Source organism: Lissotriton helveticus, chromosome 7 (genome assembly GCF_964261635.1).
Source record: "Lissotriton helveticus chromosome 7, aLisHel1.1, whole genome shotgun sequence".
NCBI classification, from domain to species: domain Eukaryota; kingdom Metazoa; phylum Chordata; class Amphibia; order Caudata; family Salamandridae; genus Lissotriton; species Lissotriton helveticus.
In genome coordinates, this window is record NC_136068.1 from 1,263,080,224 (window position 1) to 1,263,104,241 (window position 24,018).

Sequence of the window (24,018 nt, forward strand, 5' to 3'; positions counted from 1 at the left end):
TCGCTTTGTTCGCCCTAAGTGTGGCAGGGTATGCTCAGACGTGAGTCCCTTGCTCACTTGGCCACTGGATTCAAGATAGCCTGGCTGATGAGGATTATGAATCCGAAACCGGTCCCAGGATGCTTGTTTCCGGTCCATGGAAGACATGGCTTGGCAGTTCGGGCTGGACTGTTCCCATGAGGCACAGGGTCAGACTGATTTGCATATGGCCATGTCTGAAATGGGGTGGCTGAGTGGGCTAAAGAATGGTGATGGATTAAACCCAGATCAGTTGACTGGGGGTGAGTGTTTGATTTGCTCAAACGCTCCGTCCATCATCCCCTTTTGTATCGCTTTGTTCGCCCTAAGTGTGGCAGGGTATGCTCAGACGTGAGTCCCTTGCTCACTTGGCCACTGGATTCAAGATAGCCTGGCTGATGAGGATTATGAATCCGAAACCGGTCCCAGGATGCTTGTTTCCGGTCCATGGAAGACATGGCTTGGCAGTTCGGGCTGGACTGTTCCCATGAGGCACAGGGTCAGACTGATTTGCATATGGCCATGTCTGAAATGGGGTGGCTGAGTGGGCTAAAGAATGGTGATGGATTAAACCCAGATCAGTTGACTGGGGGTGAGTGTTTGATTTGCTCAAACGCTCCGTCCATCATCCCCTTTTGTATTGCTTTGTTCGCCCTAAGTGTGGCAGGGTATGCTCAGATGTGAGTCCCTTGCTCACTTGGCCACTGGATTCAAGATAGCCTGGCTGATGAGGATTATGAATCCGAAACCGGTCCCAGGATGCTTGTTTCCGGTCCATGGAAGACATGGCTTGGCAGTTCGGGCTGGACTGTTCCCATGAGGCACAGGGTCAGACTGATTTGCATATGGCCATGTCTGAAATGGGGTGGCTGAGTGGGCTAAAGAATGGTGATGGATTAAACCCAGATCAATTGACTGGGGGTGAGTGTTTGATTTGCTCAAACGCTCCGTTCATCATCCCCTTTTGTATCGCTTTGTTCGCCCTAAGTGTGGCAGGGTATGCTCAGACGTGAGTCCCTTGCTCACTTGGCCACTGGATTCAAGATAGCCTGGCTGATGAGGATTATGAATCCGAAACAGGTCCCAGGATGCTTGTTTCCGGTCCATGGAAGACATGGCTTGGCAGTTCGGGCTGGACTGTTCCCATGAGGCACAGGGTCAGACTGATTTGCATATGGCCATGTCTGAAATGGGGTGGCTGAGTGGGCTAAAGAATGGTGATGGATTAAACCCAGATCAGTTGACTGGGGGTGAGTGTTTGATTTGCTCAAACGCTCCGTCCATCATCCCATTTTGTATAGCGGTGTGGTAGGTTGAGCAGCTGTCTCGTAAATGATTCTCTGCCACAGATACCTCCTGAATACAGGAGTGACCCCACAATTCAGCTCTATGTAAAGTAGCACCCTTTGCTTTTTATTTATAGAGTTCTAAAGCTGGAGTTGAGTTCCTAGACTTAATTTTCCTAGCCATTTTAAGGATTGACCCCGACTCTTGCTGGATTTAAAGTGTACTCTTGCTTATCTCTGCTTTCCAGCTAGAATTTTGGGACAAGGTCCACCCCAATAGACAAAGTTGCGCACACGCTCAAGGGGGGAATTACTGGCCACAAATCTTACAAAGGTAGGCCTTCATGCATTTAATTTCATACATTTCGTTTTAGATATATTTAACTTGAGGTCTCACTCTGAACAAAACAATATATAGCAATTTAAGATCTCTTGCACTTTGAGTTTAGGAGATAAGCAAATTATCGTCTACAAATAGCAAGGTTTAGATTTTTATAGGGCCATCGTTGTATGGAAAGTGTATCGCTTTTGCTAGGTCAATTCTAGGGATGATAGGTATAGTCTAGTGGCAATGGCGCTTCCCTTGATTATCGGTGTATCTGTACTGCAATATTAGTGTGTTATGGTGCTTAGGGAGAGGTCATCATCCACAACCCCATCAACCAGATCTCCGCAAGAAATCCTATAAGCTTGTGACAGTATCCTAGCACACATAGGCCTCTTTCATTCTGTTTATGACATATATACACAAAAGACAGCAGTAATCTTTCTTCCCATTCTTTTTCTTTTTCTTGATTCCAGTTGTTGTTGCCAACGCGTGTTTCATCGCTAACAGGGTTGGTCACCCGCGACTTCGTCAGGGCTGTGTGACTGGAATATAGAGTATCTGGCCTCCCGGCAGGTTGTAATTCCGTCCCGGCCAATGTAGTAGCCTGGGTGAAGATTAGGTTGTCCTATGTAGGTTATTCAATACTCTTGAGTATATCTTCACTGAGTCTTTAAAGAGCAAAATGGGAGTCAGCGGTACGCTGTTAATTTCGTCGTCCTCCCCAGTTAATCACACTGGTTAATTAAAAATCCTTATTCCAATTCCGGTGGCGTCCTTGATCCCGAGTACGGATATCGCGGCTCGTATGAGTGGCCAGGTCATTTATACACAGCGTGAAAGGTAATGGGGCTTGTACGCACCATTGTCGCACACCCTTCTCTATCTCAAACGCTTCCGTCAATTCCCCTTTCGGCCCCTATCTGACACAAGCAGAATTAATCTCACGATCCTTATGATGTTATCTTGGATATTAGCTGGGATGCCTAGTCTGACTAGAACTTCATTTAGCTTCCTTTCTGGGAGCCATGTAGAATGCAGATTTAAAATCTACGAAGATTATGTGGAGATTATCGTCATCAAACTCTACTGTTTTCCAATATAGGGTAAGAAATTTCAAAATTTGATTCAGGGTGGTACATTTTGGCCTAAAGCCTGCTTGTAGATACACAAGTATATTGTTAAATCATTGTACCCAGTCATTCAGCTTGCCTAGCAAAAAAGATAAAAGATTTTCTGAAGTCCATTTAGGAGACTGATAGGCCTAGAGTTCCCTGGATTATTCCATGACCCCTTCTTAAAAATTGGCACAATCTTAGCATTGCGCCACGATTTGGGCAGCAAATGGGATTAAGCAGTCCTATACTGTGTATTAAACCACAGATTTGGGTTGGTACGACCCCTCCCTCCACATGTCGGGGCTCTAGATATCCGGTTTCTCAACCCAGCAAACAAATCTTCATGCATTTTTATTATTAGGTTTGGGTCTGTTATATCATCTGATAGCTAGGTCTTCTTTTCAATAGCATCTGTCCCCATCAAGTACACCGGCTTCTAGAGATCCAAGTGTGTTTCCACAAATGACCATTAGGGTTTTTTTAATGATTGGAGGGGACTGCATTTCCTGATAGAGTTGGTTTTGTTACAGTTTTACCAGGCTCAACCAGCCCATTTAGTTGTAATACCAGGGCATTATGGTCAGTGTCCTCATAGTCTTTCTAAGACCACCATATCAGACATACATGGCCAAGTGTGTAGGGATAATAAAATGTATTCAATTCTACTTGAATTCAATTCTACTTGAGCTACTTGATTGTTTGAAGGTCATAGAACCGTTCTGATTGGAATGGGATCTACCACTGCAGGCTCTTAGCCCTTATCTTAATGTGATGCCCAACAACTGAAGAGCCAAGGTGGAGATTTTCCTTTAGGGAGGGAATGTCTAACTGGGATCTGCCATTGGGCGTCTTCCTCATCTTTTAAAGACTGAGCACAATTACCCAAGGTTCGTATACCACATTAAAATCACCTGCAACAATCATGTACGTATCAGGATGCAAGGAGCTTATTTAGTTTTCTAAAAGTGCTAGAGTAGGGTATTCTCTAATTACACTCTGGGGTAAATTATACACGTTTATTTAAAGAAAGGCCAAGTATTTCCGGAAAGAAGACTAGCAGCCTGTTGATGGTGCAATTTAACACATTTTACCCAAATTACTAAACCCCCTTTCGGCTGGGACAAAGCTGGACAATATCAATTAGAATAGCCACAACTAAAACAAGGTTCCAGGGCCCAAGTTTCTTAGAAAACCCACATTTTGTGTTGATCGACAAAAAGGCCCCAATAGACATCATTTAATTTCGTTTTTAAACCAGCAAAGTTCCATAAAAGAATACAACATGAGTCACTTGCTAAAGCCTTCAGTGTAGAAGTAGTAGGGATTCCTTGGCCATCAATGTCTGACATATTTGAGTGCCCGAAACTGGGCGTTAAAGAGGCAAGGTTACTAGAAGAGAGTGATGGGGTTCCAGTCAGTCAATCAATTTCTTTGAGTGGAGATGAAGGAGGTCCATGTGCCTCTGTTGGATCTACATGGGGGATGGCTCCCTGATGTCTATTTCCATGGTCGGAGCATGTTCTGTTTGTGAAAGCCTGCAAGATTACGTTTTCTGAGGGGTCATGTAGTGCACTTGTGAAATCATTTGCAGCTTTTGCCATGGAAAGTTGGTCACTACTATTTTGGAATGGTGGTTGAATAATGTTAAATGGATTGACACTACTGCATGTATTCACAAGAACTTGACCAGTTTAAATTGGATCCCAGAGTCAGAGGGTGGCAATGGTCGAGTTTCCATGGCAAAAGACCATTTACAATGGCCTGGTCTCACAATCATCTTGATGTTGTCATAGCTGCAAGAGTTTTTGGACAAGCATTCTGCAAAAATAATATCTGATCGAATCAGAGAAAGACATTTTAGTTTGCGGTGTATCCCATGTATCACCTTGTTCAGTGGCGATTCCGGGCTTTCCTTCGGCAGGAAGTCAATCTAGGGGTCACTGTCATATAAAGAGCAATTACCAGGCTGGTATGTGCGAAATGCCAGCAAGACCATCTTTGGACGGAGCAGTGGAGCACTCACTGTTGGGCCATGGCTTAAGGCACAGACGTGTTGCTGGATATCGGGTTGAGTACCTAGCTGGATGCTGGTTGAGGGTGGGAAAAAGATCTGGGAATTAACATTTATTGGCATATTTTGTTGAAATCACTTAACAATTCCAATACTGGCCCTATCATGGATATTTTGGAGTTGGTAATTTTGGCTTGCTGCCTCTATGGAATAACTGGGGTGCGGGAGGGGGTTCTTTAGACTGAGAGTTAGATTTGGGCTAATTTGGGTAATTTTTTCTGGGGTCCAAGGTGCTTGTAGGCCCTTGACGAACCCGTTCCCCTGAGATTGCCCCAAACTAGGGCATCCACAAAACTGGGAAGCTTGATTTTTGGCCTCACTGTTAGACCTCACATCATTGGTGTGAGCCTCCCTTCCATTTTTGACGGATTGCCTCCTCTGTTTTGACCTATTTTTGCTGGTTGTATGTTTTGGGCCCTGTGCCACAGTGCAAGTGCTCCCTATGTTAAATTGATATACCGATTGGATTCCATGATTGGCTTATTTGATCTACTGTCAGCCCCTAGTACAGTGCACCGTGTGTGTCCAGGGCTTGTAGAGCAAATGCTGCTGGTGGGCTTGCAGCACTGGTTGTGTCACCCACAGAAGCAGCTTGTAAAGTATGTCTCAGGCCTGACATTGCAAGGCCTGTGTGTAGTCTGTGACTACCATGTCGACTTGGCCAAGTGCACCCACTTGCCAGTCCCTAAACCTTCCCATATTAGACACCCCTATGGTAGGCCCAAGGGCAGGGTGCATTGTAAGTATAAGGTAGGACATGCTCTGATATGTGTAGCATGTTCTAGTCGTGAATTACAGCCATTTTCGTTTTTCACTATTGAAGGCTACCTGTTCTTATAGACTAGAATGGGCAGTGAAGATTGTACATCCCTACAATCCTAACTGACTCAGGGAACATGGTAGAAATTCGAGTTTAGTATGCATGAACTCAGAATAATAGAATACATCTTTTAGTAAAGTTTATTTTAATATTCTGTGTTTGCAAATACCACTTTTAGAAAGTAATTATTTGCTTGCCTAACCATTTGAGCCCGCCTCTGCTGACTTGTGTATTCCTTGTCTGGGTTTGTGTGTGACAGGGCTGGGGAAATTCCAGGAGACAGTCTGGGACAGCCCAGTGGTGAATAGGGAGATTTACCTCCAGTTGGGAGGGGGAGAGTGCACCTGGGACCTGAATAGGGCTGGGCCTTCCCTCCACAATGCTGGCTCCACCCCCTGTGGCTTGTCTGATGTCTCTGCCCTGCACAGTGAAAGGAGAAGGGGAATCCTGTCAACAGAGTGCTCCAGAGCTGCATCTTCCCTCCCCTGTGCTGGCTCCACCTCCTGTGTGGCGTCTGATGTTTCTGCCCTGCACAGTGAAAGGAAGAGAAGAGTCATGTAAACACAGTGCTCAGGAACTGGTTTGAACTAGGCAGAGGCCTCTCTGCCTTCAGAGAACAAAGGATTTTGGGGTATAAATATTGGGACCCAGTCCCACAGACTTTAGATCACTTCTGGAACAAGAAACCTTTCTGCCAAGGAGAAGAACCAAGGAAGCTGCAGGAGTTTGGACTGCCCCTCTGCCAGTGTGCTGTTTGCTGGGTTGGCCTGCAGTGGTTACTTCATTGCCAAGGGAAAGGAGAAGGAACTTTGTAAGGAACTTTCATCTACAGAATATTCTCCAAGGGCTTGAACTGTGCTTGCCTCCTGCTGAAGTCTCAGGGCCAAAAGACTTCACCCCCAGCTCCCTCCTGAATTTCCTTGCTGGGAATTCGGACTCCAGTCACTTGCGTGCAGCTGGAAGCTGGAAGCGCGACGCATCGAGAAGAAGCGTGTCGCCGCCGCAGCTGAAATCATCGCAACGCCGGAGAAGCGAGAGTTCGTCGCATCTCCCTGGAAGCGTGTGTTCATCGAAGCTGTCTGCTGTCGCATCGCCGGAGAAGCGCGACGCATCAAGAAAGCTGTCATCGCATCACCGGAGAAGCGCATTGCAGGGCCTGTCGCGGCTCCAAAGTACAGAGTCGTTGCAAGGCTGCCAGGGCGTCATCGCATCGACGCATCAAGGGCGCCATCTTCTCGCATCGCATCGCATCAAGGCGCCATATTGCGCACCACAACAGGTCGAGAATCTACGCATCATCTCCACACCGGTAAGGCTCACGACGAGTACCCTACTCTGCGCAAGCATTGAGGAAGGACGCAACCGTTCCCCCGGGTCACGTAACCGACGCATCTCCCCTTCTGCGAGCCTTTTGTTTACTTTGCGTGCCGCATCCAAGCACTTTGTTGAGAACTTTGTCGCATTTACCAACAACTTGAACTAAGAGACTTGTATCATCCTTTAAGTAACCTTTAGTATAGTATTGTGGATTTTTGTCATCTGTGGTCTTGTGTTTAAGTCTATATAAAGAATACCTATTTTTATAAAACCTGTGTTGTGTCCATCTGTAGTGCTATGACTGTATTACTGTGTATATTCACAAATGCTTAACACACTGCCTCTGAGATAAGCCTGTCTGCAAGTGCCAAGCTAACACGGGGGTGAGCAGGGGTTATTGAGGAGAGTAATCCCCTTGTCCTGACTTAGAAGTAAGGGTGCCTATTTGGACAAAGGTGATAACCATTGCCAACTAGAGACCCCAAGATCTAACACTCACCCATCCACAGTTCTCTCAAAAGGGCTTCATAATTTACTACCAGTTCTTGATTGAGTCTATAGATTTCCTTGACCCCACATCCAAGTGCTTACACAGCCTTCCTCAAACTTCCACCTCTGCTTTAATAGACTCAGGGCTTTCTAAAGCTGGAGTCCGAGTGGAGCCTTTGCCCTCAGCGTAATGGAGCGTGAGGGTTTTCTCGACCAGGGTAGCGAGAGGGGTGTAACGATTAGAACAGTTAATATTGGGCACATGGCACTCCTCTTTTTTTGGCATGTTTGCATATTCCCCTGAGGGGGTATTCACCATGGGGTAGATGGATCGCCTGGTTCAATAAAACTGGAAAGGCCTGATTTGCCTAACGCAGTACTTGCACTTTTCTTTTGGCCAATTGAAGCTTCCTTGTTTTCCGTATTTCCCTTCCTAATCTCTCCTTTTAAATAATGAGTAATTTTTGGATTTGCACCATTCTCTTTAGGTCGAGTCGAATCGTTACCCAAGATGCCCTCCACCTTCTCTATCAGTTTGTCGACAGCATCAAGGGTACAATTGCCTGCTGCATGTCACTTGGCGTTCTTCACTGTATGACTTAGCCCTGAAGAGTTCAGCCGCTTTCCTTTTCCCCATTAATCAGAAACTTAGATGTACTCACAGGAATGATCAAGAATGAAGTCTTAGGGTCTGGTGGCAGAAGAAGAAACCAAGAGAGGTGGTCCCGCCTCTTCCTGTCAATGATGGGCGCAAGATGCACTCGCACTTGGCTCGGGCTTGGCCCGGGACAGCCCCCACGCGGTAGCGCTTTATAGCGCGTCAGTCGGCAGCAGGAGGTAACTGCGGGAAGCCCCTCCTCATGAGGCAAAGATTGTCCCTAATGAAGTTCTCCAGTGTCAGGCGGGCAGGGACCCCCAGGACTCTGTATACCATGCCGCGGGAATCATGGTATCGATTTATAGCATGTCACACGGCAGCAGGAAGCAGCTGTGGACAAGCCCCTCCTCACAGGGCAAGGTACTGTGGCCAATGAAGTCCTCCAGTGCCAGGCAGGCAAGAACCCACAGCAGTCTGTGTCCTGCATCGCAGGAGTAGTGGTAGCGCTTTATAGCGCATCAGACAGCATCAGGAGGTGGCTGTGGGCAAGCCCTTCCTCATGGGATAAAGTATTGTGGCCAATAAAGTCTTCCAGTGTCAGGCAGGAAGGAACCTCCAAAACTCTGCATACCGCTTGTACCGATATTAACCATCTTTGTTAAGGGAGCAGAAAAATTAAATCAGACATAAATGATAAGAATAAGGTAAGTTAAACATGTAGCTTATAGTGGCTTTATAGTAGATAGTATGTTAATTAAAAACTACTACAGTGACATCTGATTATATTTAGAGTAGAGTACAGTGTCACAGATTGGAGTGTTGTCGAGTGGAGTGTCAGAGTGGAATATGGTGGAGTTGAGTGAAGTGGGGTAGAGTAGAGTGGAGTGGCGTAGAGCAGAGTGGTGTAGAGGGGGGAGTGGCATAGTGTGCCATGTCAAAGGAGAGTGGAGTGGTGGGTCATAGAGTAGAGTGGAGTGGCATGTTATAGAGTAATGTGTCATAGAGTGAGAGTGGAGGGGAGTGGAGTGCCGTACAGTGGAGTGCTATGTCGTAGAGTGGAGTGGCATGTCGTAAAGAGAGGCGCTGAGTGGAGTGGCATCAAGTAGAGTGGCATAGAGTGGAGTAAAGTGCTTTAGAGTGAAGTGGCATAGAATGGATTAGAGTGGAATAGAGAGTCGAAGAGTGGAGTGGTGCCCAGTAGAGCCGAGGAGAGTGTTGTAAAGTGGAGTGCCATACAGTGGATTGTGGTAGAGTGGAGTGCTGTAGAGTGTGGTAGAGAGGAGTGGCATAGAGTGCAGTAGAGTGTTTTAGAGTGAAGCGCGGTAGAGTAGAGCACAGTCTGGTAGAGTGTAATAGAGTGGAGCAGAGTGGAGTGATGTATAGTGGAGCAGAGTGTGATACAGTGAAGTGGCACAGAGTGACGTAGAATGCAGTGGCGTAGAGTGGAGTCGCATAGAGTGAGATAGAGTAGTGTGTCAGAGTAGAGTGAAGTAAAGTTGCATAGAGGGAGTTGGGCAGAGTGTCGTAGAGGGTTGTAGGGAGGTGTAGAGTTAAGTGGCATAGAGGGGAGGGGAGTGTATCATGGAGTGTCATGGGTCAGAATTGAGTGACGTGGAGTGGCGTACAGTGAAGTGATGTCTCAGAGTGTCTTAAGTTAGAATGGAGTGGCGTAGAGTGAAGTGGCATATCGTAGAGTACAGTGGAGTTGCGTTTCATAGAGTGATGTGTTGTAGAGTGTCTTAGAGTGGAGGTGCTCAGAATGGAGTAGGATAGAGTGGAGTGGCATGTCAGAGTGAAATGGCGTTTCATAGAGTGGCGTGTTGTACAGTGGAGTGGCATCAACTGAAGTGCGTCAAGTAGAGTGTCACAGAGTCGTACAGAGTGAATTAGAGTGTCACAGAGTGGAGAGTCATCGAGCCTCATAGTGTAGAGTGTAGTAAAGTGAGTGCCATTGAGGGATGTGTTGTAGAATAGAGTGATGTGTTGCACAGTGAAGGGCATCTACTGAAATGCGTTGAGTAGAGTGGCTGAGAGCAAAGTAGAGTGTCATCGAGTGAAGTGTTGTCGAGTGGAGTGTCGTCGAGTAGAGGAGAGTGTCGTACAGTGTAGTGTCAGAGTAGAGTGTCATGTTAGAGTCTAGGGCGTAATATAGAGTGGAGGGGTGTGTCATCCAGTGCAGTGGAGTGGCGTGTTATAGAGTGGTATATAGTGGAGTGGCATGTTGTAGAGTGGCGTGTTGTACAGTAGAGTGGAATGGCATGAGTGGAGTGGCATGTTGTAGACTGGAGTGGCGTATCCTAGATCTGGGTGTCAGTGTGTCTTAGAGTGGAGTGGCATAGATTGGAGTGCCATGTAGTACAATGAAGTACCCAGTTGTAGAGTGGTGAGGCGTATCGTACAGTGGAGTGGCATGCCGTACAGTGGAGTGGTATAATGTACAGTGGAGTGGTATGGCGTACAGTGGAGTGGAGTGCTGTAGAGTGGCTTCTAGTAGAGTGCAGTGGGGCGTCAGAGTGAAGTGGCATGTCGTAGAGTGGTGTAGAGAGGAGTGGCATAGAACGTAGCTAGGTGCGCACCGCATAGATCATATAGATGCTGCATACCATTAAAGCTTTATCCAACAAGAAGAAAATGCACAGTTACCCAGAGTAAAAATTATATTGTTAAGACAGTTGACATTAAAGATGAGTGAAGGCACACCAGAGGGAAATACTCCTTTTCGGAATTTAAAGGGCTCATACACCCAGCAAGCTAGGTGTCATGCTTCATCATATGGCCTTTGCCCCTCGTTGGGTCGGCGGTGCAACACCCAACAGACACCCATAAAGGGGCTCTTTGCCGGGGATCTTTTATTCCTGCCGTATGGTGTAGTGGGGGTGAGGGCCCTAGGGAGTAGGGGTGAGTTAGGTAGACGTGCTCAAGTGATGTTTAAAACAGGTTGGATAGTCCACAAAAACCTTTAATGAAGTGGTAACCCACCTGGGTTAAAAACAAACAAAGGCTTGATGCGGCCCAAGGGTCCGCTAAAGCAGTCACCTACTCTACTATATGGTCGACATGTTTCATGCTTGGGAGATCAAACTGATACTCTGCAATTCTTCAGGACCAAAAATGGTGGAAACTATCTACACTACTAGAAGTCCAAGGGTTAATCTAGTTCAAAAATGCGCCTAGTTCCGTCATGTGGAAACCCGCCTAGTGTTGGAGCGAGTCCTGTCACCATTGCCCTCGGCGATGAGACATCATGTTGCTGATGTCCTCCTTGCTCCACGAGCCACACCAACCTCCTAATCGCGCTCCCGCCGGGGATTCGGTGCTTGTCATATTTTGGTTCTGAACATGAGCTACCAAAGCAGAGAGGCATTAGAAAACAGCAAACAAATAAGCTCTGGTCATCAGTAACGAAAAAAGCCCAAGCATGCTACTGTTTCTACTAATTAAATTTATAAAGACCAAAGAGAGAACTATTAAAAGAACAGTATGGTGAACATAACTAGGATTCAAGCACATTTCTAACTAGCCAGCCTAGACCAAGGCACTCATGTCCAACGTAGCTGCATCCTACGTAGGCCCGCTTCTATAAAGCAATATCAACCTTTGGGGACATAAATAAAAATTGGAATGAAAACACTGAATTTATGTAGGGAAATGTTACAGCATACAGCACTAAAAAGAACATAAGAGAACTTTTGAGTGATATGGTAACCGTTGCAAAAAAACAAAAAAGAAAACCTTGCAAAAGCTCCTTAGAATTAAACACGTTGGCTGATGGAAGGCAGCAATTTAAAACCAACTCTAGTAACTAGGTACCACTTCACAATGCCATTATGTTAAAAAAGAATGGTTAGCCACCAATAGGAAACGGATCTCGAAATTCCTTAAACAGCATCAAACCTATCTTTTAAGCTTTTTAGCCGGGACAGTTTAGAATTCAATAAACAGGATTACCTTTTCACATTTTATTTTCTCACGTTAATGATCCGCTCTTCACAAGAAAATTCAGTAGTGACGTGACATATCTATCTTTATGGCTCAAAGTGTCTAATTTCAAAATTGTCTGATTTTAGGTGGAAAATCCAGGTGCTTTATCCGACTCACCTAAATGACACTTGTTGAAACTTAATGAAACTCAAGCCAAGCATCCACAGAGCATTAAGAATTGCCTCTCAGCAAACCAGGTAACACACAAAAACGCAGGGCAATAAAACAGGAAATCAAATTAATAAATGGAGCATGTTTACTTCATTTTTTGACTTCTCCACGAGTAATCAAAATCTGAAGCTACTACACCAACACTAGGTTTATGTACGTTTTTAAAGCACTTCTGAACTGACCAGGCAAATTCTTTCTTGCCTTCCCGGACACTTGAAACAGAACAGAATGTTGGAAGTACATCAAAAACAGGCCAGGTAAACAAACTCTGGCATGCAACTTTGAAATGTTTTCTTCAGCACTGGATCTTTCATAGATCCAAATGTTTGAACTATCCCCTGATGTCAGACTGGCAGCTTTTAGCAAACAATGTTAACACAGCAGCATTCACTTACTATCATACCACACTGAGACCGCCAAAAACTATAGGTAGTCTATCCACTTTATTTTATAATTTGAAGTTCAGCCAATCAGATGAACAGACTTCCATTCCGTCTCGGTGCTCAACTGCTCAGATTTTCTACGGCCCATCTAATAAATAACTCCGTCATGGCTGGTCACAATCCCAGCTGCGAAAGGAGGAGGGTTATGCCTGGGGCTAGCTATCATCTTATATTTGGATAGTAATCCTCTGTTCTTCTCCAGAAATGCTTTTTTCGACCTAAATTCTAATTGTTGTGTCTGTTTTGTTTATCCTCCGCCAACCTAAGCTCCTTTTTTGTGGTTAGGTAGGCTGATCCCAGAGACCGACTTTTCAGCCCTTGTGATTCTTAGGCAGCCAGCAAAGAGTATTTAGATTATACTAAAGCAAGACATTCTACAATAGAAAAGGAAAGCTATTAGCCTTATAGCTGCTACCGTGGGCCGCTGAACGTTCGGAGCAACGCGGCCCCGCCCACTCTTTGGAACGCCCAGCACTGCCCCGAAATAACGGCCGCAGCTAAGGAGTTAATAGCACCGAAGGCACCTGGTGCTGAATCTGTCAAGCGTGCTCCCGTATAGACCACTGCCAAGAGCAAGAAGTGAACATTGGATCCTGCCTCCTAAGTTCCTGCCAAGTCATTCTCAATCAGTAAGGTGCCTTTTAGCTGTGCCTTTGAGGACCAACTTTTGGTGAAGATGACAAGCCTCCTAACACAACCAAGATCCGAAATACCAGCGATGGACCATGCAAGGCTCTTTCGGAGTGGTCTCTCAACCCTTCTTCAACAGCAACATCCCCTTCATCCACACACTGATGATCAAGAACACTTCATCATCAACAGTCTTGTCAGAAAAGACTTATTGCCAGCATCACTGTTGTTGACAAACAAGCTTCTTTGTTCAGAGAATAAGACTCTGTTGACAACAAGAAATATGGCGTCAATGACAAAGACCACATCCACTATAATCAAGACCACTTGGACTACGAGCAAGAAATTTACAGCGACCCGAATGCTGATGATGGCAATCCTCATCAACAACTCACTTTTGACATATACATTGTTGATCACAGTGGCACCAGGTATCACATCTGCACCATCAACTCCACCGTTGGTGATATATCTGACAACTGTAACTTCCTCAACAAGAATGAGTATGACACCTTCAACAATACTTACTGTACCCTTGCACATCAGTTTTGTAGAGTGAGCCATTCCTGTACAATTGTTTATTTCACTGATTTGAATAATACGGGATTATCCACCAAGGCTACTAAATAATGAGTTCCTTTTCACTATATTCACCAAGGAAAGACAGGAGCAGGATTTAATGCAAGAAAACTCTGATGAAGATGATGAGAGTCAGTATGATGTATTTTGAACAGTGGAAAGACACTTTTGAAGCATATTTAGAGGCCATCGATGGTGACACGTTTACCTCTACAAAGAAAAAAGCTCTTTTAATTTACAATCTTGGCACAGAAGGTAGAAACATTTTGAAAACCTTGACTCTTGAAGTTGTCAGCACTACTGTTAGTGGTGGCGATACCGGTGATTCTCTTCTGATTGATGACTATGCCTCTTTGATAAAAACTCTTGATAAAAGATTTTCTCCCAAAAGGAATGTGGTGCTTGAGCGTCATAAGTTTCTTCAACGTGCTCAATCTCCTGGTGAATCTATCGATGACTTTGTGGCAGCCCTTCGCATACTTGCCATTAACTGTAATTATAGGGAGTTTAGGGATGAAATCATACGGGATCAGCTTATCGAGAGAACCTCTAACAAAAAGATTCAAGAGAAACTACTTGCTTCTGGTGATCCTGACTTGGAGACTGCTCTTACTCTGGCCAAAAGTATAGAGCATTCTCAATTTTGTGTTAAAGAAATGAGTTCATCCTCTTCATCTGCATCCTCTTCAACTGCGGAGGTGAAACTTTTGAACTCCAAACCTCCTCCTAAACTCAAAGCTAGTGTACCCGCGCCTAACGTTACTTGTCCTGCTACAACTGGTGTTCCATCCAGAGCTAAATCTGTGCAAAATGAATTGGTATGTTTTTGTTGTGGCAGTAGGTCGCATTTGGTTTCTAACAAATTTTGTTTTGCCCTTAACCAAACCTGCTACAAATGTGGGAATGAAGGTCATTACTCTAGGATGTGCAAAGCGAATCCTGCAAAAAAAAAACATTCAAACGGTGAAAACTATTTCTGGAGAATCTGATGAAGAATGCTATGAATTATTGATGTTGTCTTCTTCTTCTCATGAGGCTGGTGTGGTTGAACTATCTTCTTTGTCTGGCCTCCGGAAAAGAAAATCCCCTTCTTGCCTTATAACTGTGAATGGGGTTGTCTGCAAGTTTTGGCAGATTCTGGATCTCCGTTCACCTCGTTAAACCATGCGGATTTTAGAAAAAATTCTGGTGTGCTTTTGGAACCCTCCAACATTAAGATTTTTGCTTATGGTGGGAAAAAGGTGGAAGTGCTGGGAAAGTGTTCAGCCGAATTGAACTTTCATGCTGACCATACCACTGGTGTGGTATTTGTAGTCAAGGAGGGTGCGAATTTGTTGGGGTGGGACGAGCAAGGTGTTTTAAATATCATTGTGGATCCCAACCATCCTGATATGGTAGTATCCCGCAGTGCATTAGGTGAGTTTTACTCTTCCTCGTCTGCAGCACCAAAGGCACTGACTGTCTCTCAAGTATCGAACAATAGGGGGGCGGAGCTAGCGAGCGAAGAAAATGGCCGCATAGTTCCCGGGCTCCGCCGGCATCATCACCGATCCTGCGAATATCCTGCACAAACCTAACTCTTTGTACCCCCCTGACACCCTCGAGGGGATCGGAGCAGAAGCGGACCTGTGGGGTCTGCTCAAAATTTGAATCTGACCGATAAAAGGGACGGGAGCCGGCTTGCTTCCAAGAGCGTGTAGTGGGCCTCAGACCGCGGACTCTGGTGCGCAGAGCATCCGTGGTGCGGACAGTGGCGTGCGGCGGCAGAACGCGATAACGGCCCCTCCGGCGGATTACACCTCGACCGGCGGCACCTCCGGACTAAGCGGTAGTTGGTAGCGGACATCAAGGGCCAGCGGAGACCCCGGACACAGCAGCTGGGACGGGAGGAGAGCGGAGGTGAGCCAGTCCAACGGAACGGGGAGGACTCAGGCTGCGCCATTACACCAAGGCAAGTGTGTGGAGCTGAGGAGGCGGCGGCAGCGCTGCGGCGCGGAGTGCGGCACCTGATACGGCTCCGGAGAGAGATATTACACAGCGGCCCTCTCTCACACACGCACTACGCTTGGAGCAACAATTTTGGTGCTCTTATGCACATTGATCGCCAGTGATTTAGTGGATGTCGGTTCTAGTGCCTACTCGTCACGGGCCATACCTGTACCTCCCCTGTCAGCGGTGGCTGCCCTGAGTACATTATACACCCGTTCTCTGCCCACGAGGACTTGATCGCCCGCCATATTGGGGGCGCACACACACGCAGGCCTCATAGCACCGCAGCCTAGCAGAGCGGACCGAGTGTGGGGTTGGCGCGCCGAACTCAGACACTGTGCGTATTGGGCACCGAGTGGCTAGCAGGCCCAGGGATTGGCGCCGAAGAGGACTCGATTAAGAAGTCATCACAAAACGCTGCTGACCATGGGAAAAGGCGACAGAACCCAAAGTAAGCTTCCCTTCTCGCAGAGGCGAGCTCCAGTGCAAAGTACTCCGACGCAGCGAGATGATGAGGTACGCACAGCGACTCCCCAAGATGAAAACTCGGACATTAAAACGATGCTCCGCTCTATGGAACACAACATCCAAACAGACATAGCGGCGCTAGGGTCCAAAATGGACGCCATGTCATACCGAATGGACCGCATGGCGGAGCGTTTGGACAAACACTCGGAAAGGCATGATATGGCCGAACGGCGACTTACAGAGGTGGAGGAGGCACAAACGGACCTGGACACGGCGAGGCGGAGGGCGGACCACCTCATAAAGACTCTGCAGGACAAAACGGAGGATTTGGAGGTGCGGTCGAGGCGCTGCAACCTCCGCATTACAGGGCTGCCAGAGACAACACAGACTGGGAGGATGGAACTGTTCATTGAACGGCTGCTCACTACGCTACTGGGTGACGGAGTGTTCTCATCTATGTTCGTTGTGGAACGCGCACACCGCACACTGGGCCCGAAGCCTAATCCGGGCCTACCACCACGCCCAATTATAGCTAAACTATTGAATTATAGGGACAGAGACACTGCACTGAGGCTGGCAAGAGATAAAGGAGAACTGCAATTTGAGGGTTCAAACATCTCCATATTCCCAGACTTTACGGCGAGGGTACAGGAAGCACGCAAACACTTCGCCCGCACAAGAAACGTCTTAGGGAACTGGGCCTAGACTACGCAATGTTATACCCAGCCAAATTACGGGTGAACAGACAAGGCCACTCGCATATTTTCACGGACCCAGCAGTCCTACAGAAAGCTTTGAAGACGTGGACGCGAGAGAAGACGGATGGACAAGCTGAGCAACGGCAAGAAGCGGAATCGAGCCGCCTTGAAGAGCAAGAGTGATCCGAATCTATGTTGACTGGAGCACAGTGAACTCATGGGAGTGATCCTTCGTGTCCAAGACCACGGCAGTTTACCTCGGATGCGAGACTCACTGATGAGCAGGGACAGATAAGTGGGGCTGGGGACTGGACATAGGGAATGATTAAAACTGGAGTGCTCGCGGGTCCCAAGCACTGGGGAGGTCTTGGACGGGTGTGGTGCGGGCGGGGTAAGGGGATGTTTATAGCAATGAGAGGGCAAGGGGCCCAACACAAGGATTGCGAGGGACTTACACTCATTGTCCTGAGGTTTGGTGCATTTACACGTTCCTGATGGTGCAGGGCGGAGGGAAGGAGGCCGGGCAACAGAGTCGGAAGTTGGTCGTTTGGGTCGTGCCGGCTGGCTACCTTTACCTCTGAGCGTTACGCACATGGGAATGATTTACTTGTTGCTGGGGAGGGCTGGGTGGGATGGGATTCTGCTAGGCCAAATTGGGGCGGGTCTGCTGTGGGTGGTGGGGGGAATGTTGGGGTTTGTGGTATTCGAGTTGTTATTATGGTTGATTGATAATGTGCTTTGCCGAGTTTTACGGAGAAATCCCATTGTGTATGCTGCTGTTGCTGCCTCGCCGAGCCAATTGCTTGAATGTGCCCCTACAGTTCGCCTGAGTCCATCACATACTTTACTTACAACTCATCCTGGCAGATAGGAATGAGACTGATGAACTCGCATCATTGAAGAGGTCGGAGCCGGCCCAATTGAGAGTTCTGACATGGAATGTGAGAGGCTTAAACGACTTCAGGAAGCTGCGTAAGGTCCTTAGCTATTTGCGTAGACATCATATAGACCTCGCTCTCTTACAGGAAACCCACTTACCGCTGACCAGCAAGATGCTCACTCACAAAGGTTTGGTGGATTGTAGTGTAGCGTCGGGCTTCACCACACACTCAAGGGGGACACTCACTTGGGTTAATCCTGGCTCCAAACTCACGTTAACGACCTTGGAGACCGACACTAAGGGTAGATATGTACTCTGCAGGTGCAAGGGTAGGGGGCTAGATTTCATGGTGGTGAATGTGTAAGGCCCCAACTTTGACTCCCCGGAATTTTACGCAACGCTAGCCCAGAAGTGCAGGATGTATGATTGTTCTGGAATGCTCTGGGGTGGGGATTTCAATCTGGTGCTCGACCCGACTCTAGATAGATCAGCGGGGCCCCACAGGAGCCCGTCGGCGGCTGCCACGGTGCTACAGACTGAAATGGTGCGCTTGGATTTAATAGACGTTTGGCGCAGCAGACACCACACTAGAGGGGGGTACACGCATTATTCCGCCTATCATGAGATATACACAAGAATCGATTATTGGCTCACAACACAGCTCCTATCAAATAGGGTGAGGGATTGTCGGATTCTGCCACGAACGCTGTCTGATCATTCTCCTCTCCTCCTGATTCTTGAGCTACCGACGCTCAGGCTCCCCCCCTTCACGTGGCGCTTCCCCCCGTATTCCTTACTAGACGAGGTGTTCAGGGGTGAACTCGCAGATGAGATTGAACATTTCTTTGACACTAACGTGGGCTCCGTGGAAAGCTTTCAAACATTGTGGGAGACGTTTAAGGTATATGTGCGCGGTGTGGCGATGGCCAGACACTCCAGTGTCCTTAAATCTATCAGACAGAGGCTTCAGCATCTAGAAACACAGCTGACAGAGCTTGAGCGGACACAGCAGGCTGACCCTGAGGGGGATGCGCTAGAACGGATTAAACAACTGGTGTCAGAATATAATTCGGAAGCAGACAGGGAGGTCCAACACATGGGTAAATACGCCACAGCACGCACTTATGGTGAGGGTGAGAGGCCTGGCTCCTTACTGGCTAATTTGGTCCGCAGCGAACAACGGCAGCTTATTGTTGGTGAATTAATATCGAGCGCGGGAGAGGTCCTCACCGACGAAGAGCAGATAATTGAAGAGTTTCGACAATACTACTCCACTCTTTACGAATCCAAATCTACCGGGATGGAGGGGGCGATCGACGATTATTTAGGCTTTATCAAAATGCCACAGCTGTCTAACGCACAGAGAGAATTCCTGATGATGCCTATTCAGAAGGAAGAAATTGTGGACGCGCTAGATAGCATGAGATCTGGAAGTGCCCCGGGGGCTGACGGGCTGACTGTAGGCTTCTACAAGGCCTTCAAAGATCAGTTGATACCCTTCCTCTCGACACTGTTTGACGACATATGCCTGGAAGGTAGTATGCCCCCATCCATGCGGGAGGCACTCATTGTCACTCTCCTCAAACCAGGGAAGCCCTCGAATGAACGGGGATCGTACAGACCCCTCTCATTGATAAATGTCGATGCGAAACTGTATGCAAAGGTGCTGGCGACGCGCCTCGCTCTCTTGGCCCCGGAACTGGTTGCTCCAGAACAGGCCGGCTTCATTCCTGCTAGGAATCTCACATATAACATACGTACGGTGCTGGGGACAATGCAGCACGTGAAGCCAGAGAATAAGGCGTTGGCAGTATTTTTAGACATGGAGAAGGCGTTCGATTCTGTCGAGTGGCCCTTCATGTCGAGAGTGCTGGGGAAGCTGGGCTTGGGTGAACCCTTTTTACAAATGATAGGAGCATTGTACTATAAACCATCGGCCAGAATTCGACTGGGTAACAGAGTAACGGAGGCGTTTGCAATAAGCAGAGGCACCAGACAGGGCTGCCCCCTCTCCCCATTGCTATATGCACTAGTAGCGGAACCTCTGGCGTGTGCTCTGCGAGAATACCATAGCCATGAGGGTATCAGCTTCCCTACTTACAAGATCTGCATATCCACGTATGCAGACGACACCCTCTTATACATCAGAGACCCGGAGCTCAACCTTTCCCCGGTACTAAGGGAAGTAGTACAGTTTGGAGCACTGTCGGGACTTAAGGTGAACTGGAATAAATCAGTGGCATTCCCGCTGACCCCAGTGACGAGCAAGTTTGGGATGGATTATCCGCTACAGTGGTCAGAGGACCCGGTTCAATACTTGGGTATACAATTGCATCCGGATCCGGATATTCTGGTGAGGGAAAATTATGGGGTGGCATATACTAGATTGTCCGAAGATGTGGATAGATGGTGCAAATTGCCGTTGTCCCTGTCGGGTCGCATCGCACTGATGAAAATGGTTGTCCTCCCGCGGTTCCTATTCCTGTTTAATAACATTCCGGTGACCCTCTCGAAGGCCTTCTTCAAGACACTGACGCAGGTCCTCACACGGTTGGCATGGGGGGGCAAGCAACCGCGAGTGCAGTGGTGAGTTCTAATGCTCCCGTATGAACAAGGAGGTTTAGGGGCCCCGGATCTAGAAAGATACTATAGGGTCGCCCAGGCATCACATTTGCATACTTGGACACACGGGGATCGCAATATCCCCCATGTGATTCTGGAGACTCTATTTACTGACCCCCTCCCTCCGCCGGCTACGGTGTTTGAACCGGCTCCACGACGGATAGGCACGTTGGACTTCATCACCGCGACAAACCACGCCTGGCATTCGCTGGCCAGGGGACATGGACACGAAATACTGTACTCCCCGCTTGTCCCGATAGAATGGGCTGTCTGGCTCTCGCCACTGCGAGAGAAGGGGGTCATACGCGCGCTTCAACAATTAGGCATATTCAAGCTGGGGGATCTGTTCAAGGACGGGACGGCAATCACCTGGATCCAGTTGGTCCCTCCTCAGACACCAGCCTCGCTGCTGCAGCGTTTCCACTTTCACAGGGTACGTGCGGCGTTACAAGCCCTGCTGGGCTCGAACATGCAGGAGCCTCCTGAATTGCCAGAACTTACATACGTTATTAAAACCCCGTCCTCCGGCCATCTCATCTCCCGACTGTATAGGGCCGGCCAACTCGGCGGGAAACAGACTCCTTCCAAAGCCCGATCGGCATGGCAGCGAGATCTGCAGGCGGAAATAAGCGATTCAATGTGGGAGTACTGCTGCCGCAACACTAAAGGAGTGTCACTTAATGCTCGGCATCGACTCATTCCGACAATCATCGGAATGCGAGCGCTGCCACGCCCCGGTGGCGGACTTCATGCATCTCGCGTGGTCCTGCCCGGGCATCAACAAATTCTGGGCAGACGTTTTTGAGGAGCTGGGTCACATACTGGAGACCGAGCTCCCAGTTGATCCAGCGTTGGCGTTGCTGGGATATTCCAGGAGTCTCCCCCCGGCGATGCGTCGCCTGGCAGATATGGGGCTGATTATGGCCCGACGTGCAGTAGCGCGGTGCTGGATGCGGGGACCGCTCCCGACAAAAGGAGGTTGGACCAGAGACATGCTGTATGGTTGCACCCAGTCACAGCTATATAGCGAGCTCCTGCCCCCTGCCAGTAGACCAAAAAATTTCTGGGATCTGTATCTGACCTATGTTGCCAATAAAGATACCGCGGAGCCGGAACAGGAGGAGACGGAGGAGAGGCAGGAAGGGGCAGAGAGCACTGAGGATTAGGGGTACAACACAGTTGGATTGAGTGACTCGTGAGGGCCTGGGTGGGATGATAGATGAGACTCCAGGGGCTTTGAGGGGGCTAGTGGACACGCGACACTTGAGAACTCTTACTAATGGTCCGCATGCAGAGCGGGGCGATCAGGCGGGGGAAGGAATTGTGGAGGGGGGCGGGCGGTGGATGGGGTGTTCATTGGGTGGGCGGGGAGGTGAGGCGCTATGGCAATGGGTGTGAAGTAGAGGCAAGCACTGGGGCAGTTAAGGAGGGAGGGGCGGGGTTAGGAGGGGTGTTTGTATGAGGGGTTACAAGACAGGGATTAGTTGACGGACAGGCACACTACACTGACATACCCCCGTCCACATAGTGACGTTGAGAACGCACCACCTGAGGGAAGCGGGGACGGGGCGGGGAGGCTACAATACCTTTGGAACGTTAATAATGTAGTGGTATAGAGGGACTGTGGCTACCTAAACTTGGGGTGATGATATACTGCTTGATTATCTGGTTCTAATGTGATAGGCATTGATGTTCCTTTCCATTGCTGCCGGCCTCAGGGTTGTAGGCGCAGAGCTGTGTGTGTGCACTGAAAGCAAATAAAAGTTTATAACCCAAAAAAAAAAAAAAAAAAAAAGTATCGAACAATAAGTGGGCGCTGATGTTCCCAGAAGTATTTAGTCGGGAGTTGGGTAAACTCAAGGGTTTTCAACATCGGATAGTTTTGAAAGAAAATGCCAAGCCCGTTGCCCACAAGGTACATAAGGTGCCTTTGAGTTTACGTCCAGAGTTTAAGAAAGAGTTGGAACGTCTGTGTGCTGCAGGGGTGATCGAGCCAATTGAGGGTTCTGAGTGGCTTGCCCCCATAGTTTTGGCACGGAAATCTGATAAATGCTTGAGGATGTGTGTTGACTTGCGCAATCTCAATGCAAACATCTTCCGAACATCAACGAGATGTTAGCTACTCTAGAAGGTGCTAGATTTTTTGCTTCTCTCGACATTTCATCTGCGTACCACCAGATCGAGCTGTGCCCAGATTCTAGACACCTCACTTCTTTTGTAACCCCAGAGGGTGCTTATCGTTATATCCGCATGCCATTTGGTTTGGCTTCAGCCTCGGCTGTTTTCCAGAGGCTGATGAACAACTTATTTAAGGATATCCCCGGTGTTGTCTTTTTCCAGGATGACATTTTGGTCCATGGCAAAACCAAATTTGAGCATGATGAATGTGTCAAACTGATTCTGAGCATTCTAAGGTCCAGTGGCCTAACTCTGAGGGAGGATAAGTGCAAATTCCTCCAGGACGGCGTGGACTATCTGGGCCACCACATTTCCCATAACGGTGTTGAACCTAAGGTCAAGATCATTGATGCTATTCAGAATGCTCCTATTCCCGTGAACAAGGATCAGCTTCGTTCATACCTTGGTTTGGTGGAGTATTACTCGAAATTCGTCAAAAACTTTTCCTCCAAGATTGCTGCCATGCGTAGTTTACTTAAGAAGAATGTTAAGTTCGTTTGGGACGATGATTGCAGTAGCAATTTCAATGTTATCAAGCAAGAAATTGTTGGTGCTCGCCCACTGAAACTGTTTAACATTAATGATTTATGTGTTCTTTCCACAGATGCTAGTAATGTGGGCTTGGTGGCTGTTCTCATGCAGAGAAGGAGTGATGGCCATGAGGAAACCATTGCTTTTGCCTCCAGAACTTTGAGGGGTGCTGAGGGGATGTATTCCACCATAGAGAAGGAGGCTTTGGCAATGTGGTGGGGTGTTTTACATTTCAAGAATTTTCTCTTGGGAAACAGATTCATCTTAAGAACTGACCACAAGCCTTTAGTTGACTTAGTCACGACTAAGGGTGGTGGTGGGGCTACCCCACGCATCTCTAAATGGCAGTTTAGGTTGCAGGAATTTCAGTATCAACTTGAATATGTAGCTGGGGCGAAGAACTTAGTCGCTGATTGCTTATCCAGACTTCCCCTTTCCAACAATGATGACAGTTTTAAGTGCGATGACTTTGTGGTGGTTTGTGCTGTTGGTTCTTTGAATGACTCTGTAGGTTGTGCTCTTTCTGAGCGTGAGTGGTTGGAGGGGATTGCTTCGGATGCGGACATGAAGGTGGTCATTGACCTTTTGTGCATGGTGTGGCCGTGTGATAAGGATTGTCCTCCTGAAATTATTCCTTACAAGAGAGTTAAGGATGAGTTATCCCTGGTGGATGGTATATTATGAAGAGGGGGGTTATTGGTCGTTCCTTCTTCTATTTGTTGTAAAATTCTATGTTTAGCTCATGAAGGTCATCCCAGTATTCGTTCCATGAAACGCAGAGTGAGGCAAGACTTTTGGTGGCCGTC

At 47.8% G+C, this 24,018-nt stretch overlaps 1 protein-coding gene across 1 annotated transcript in view; it reads right to left on the minus strand.

Moving 5' to 3' along the window:
• Positions 1-24,018, minus strand: part of ACSF2 (acyl-CoA synthetase family member 2) — a 795,127-nt gene that overhangs the window by 14,048 nt on the left and 757,061 nt on the right. The gene's annotated exons all lie outside the window — the stretch shown is intronic.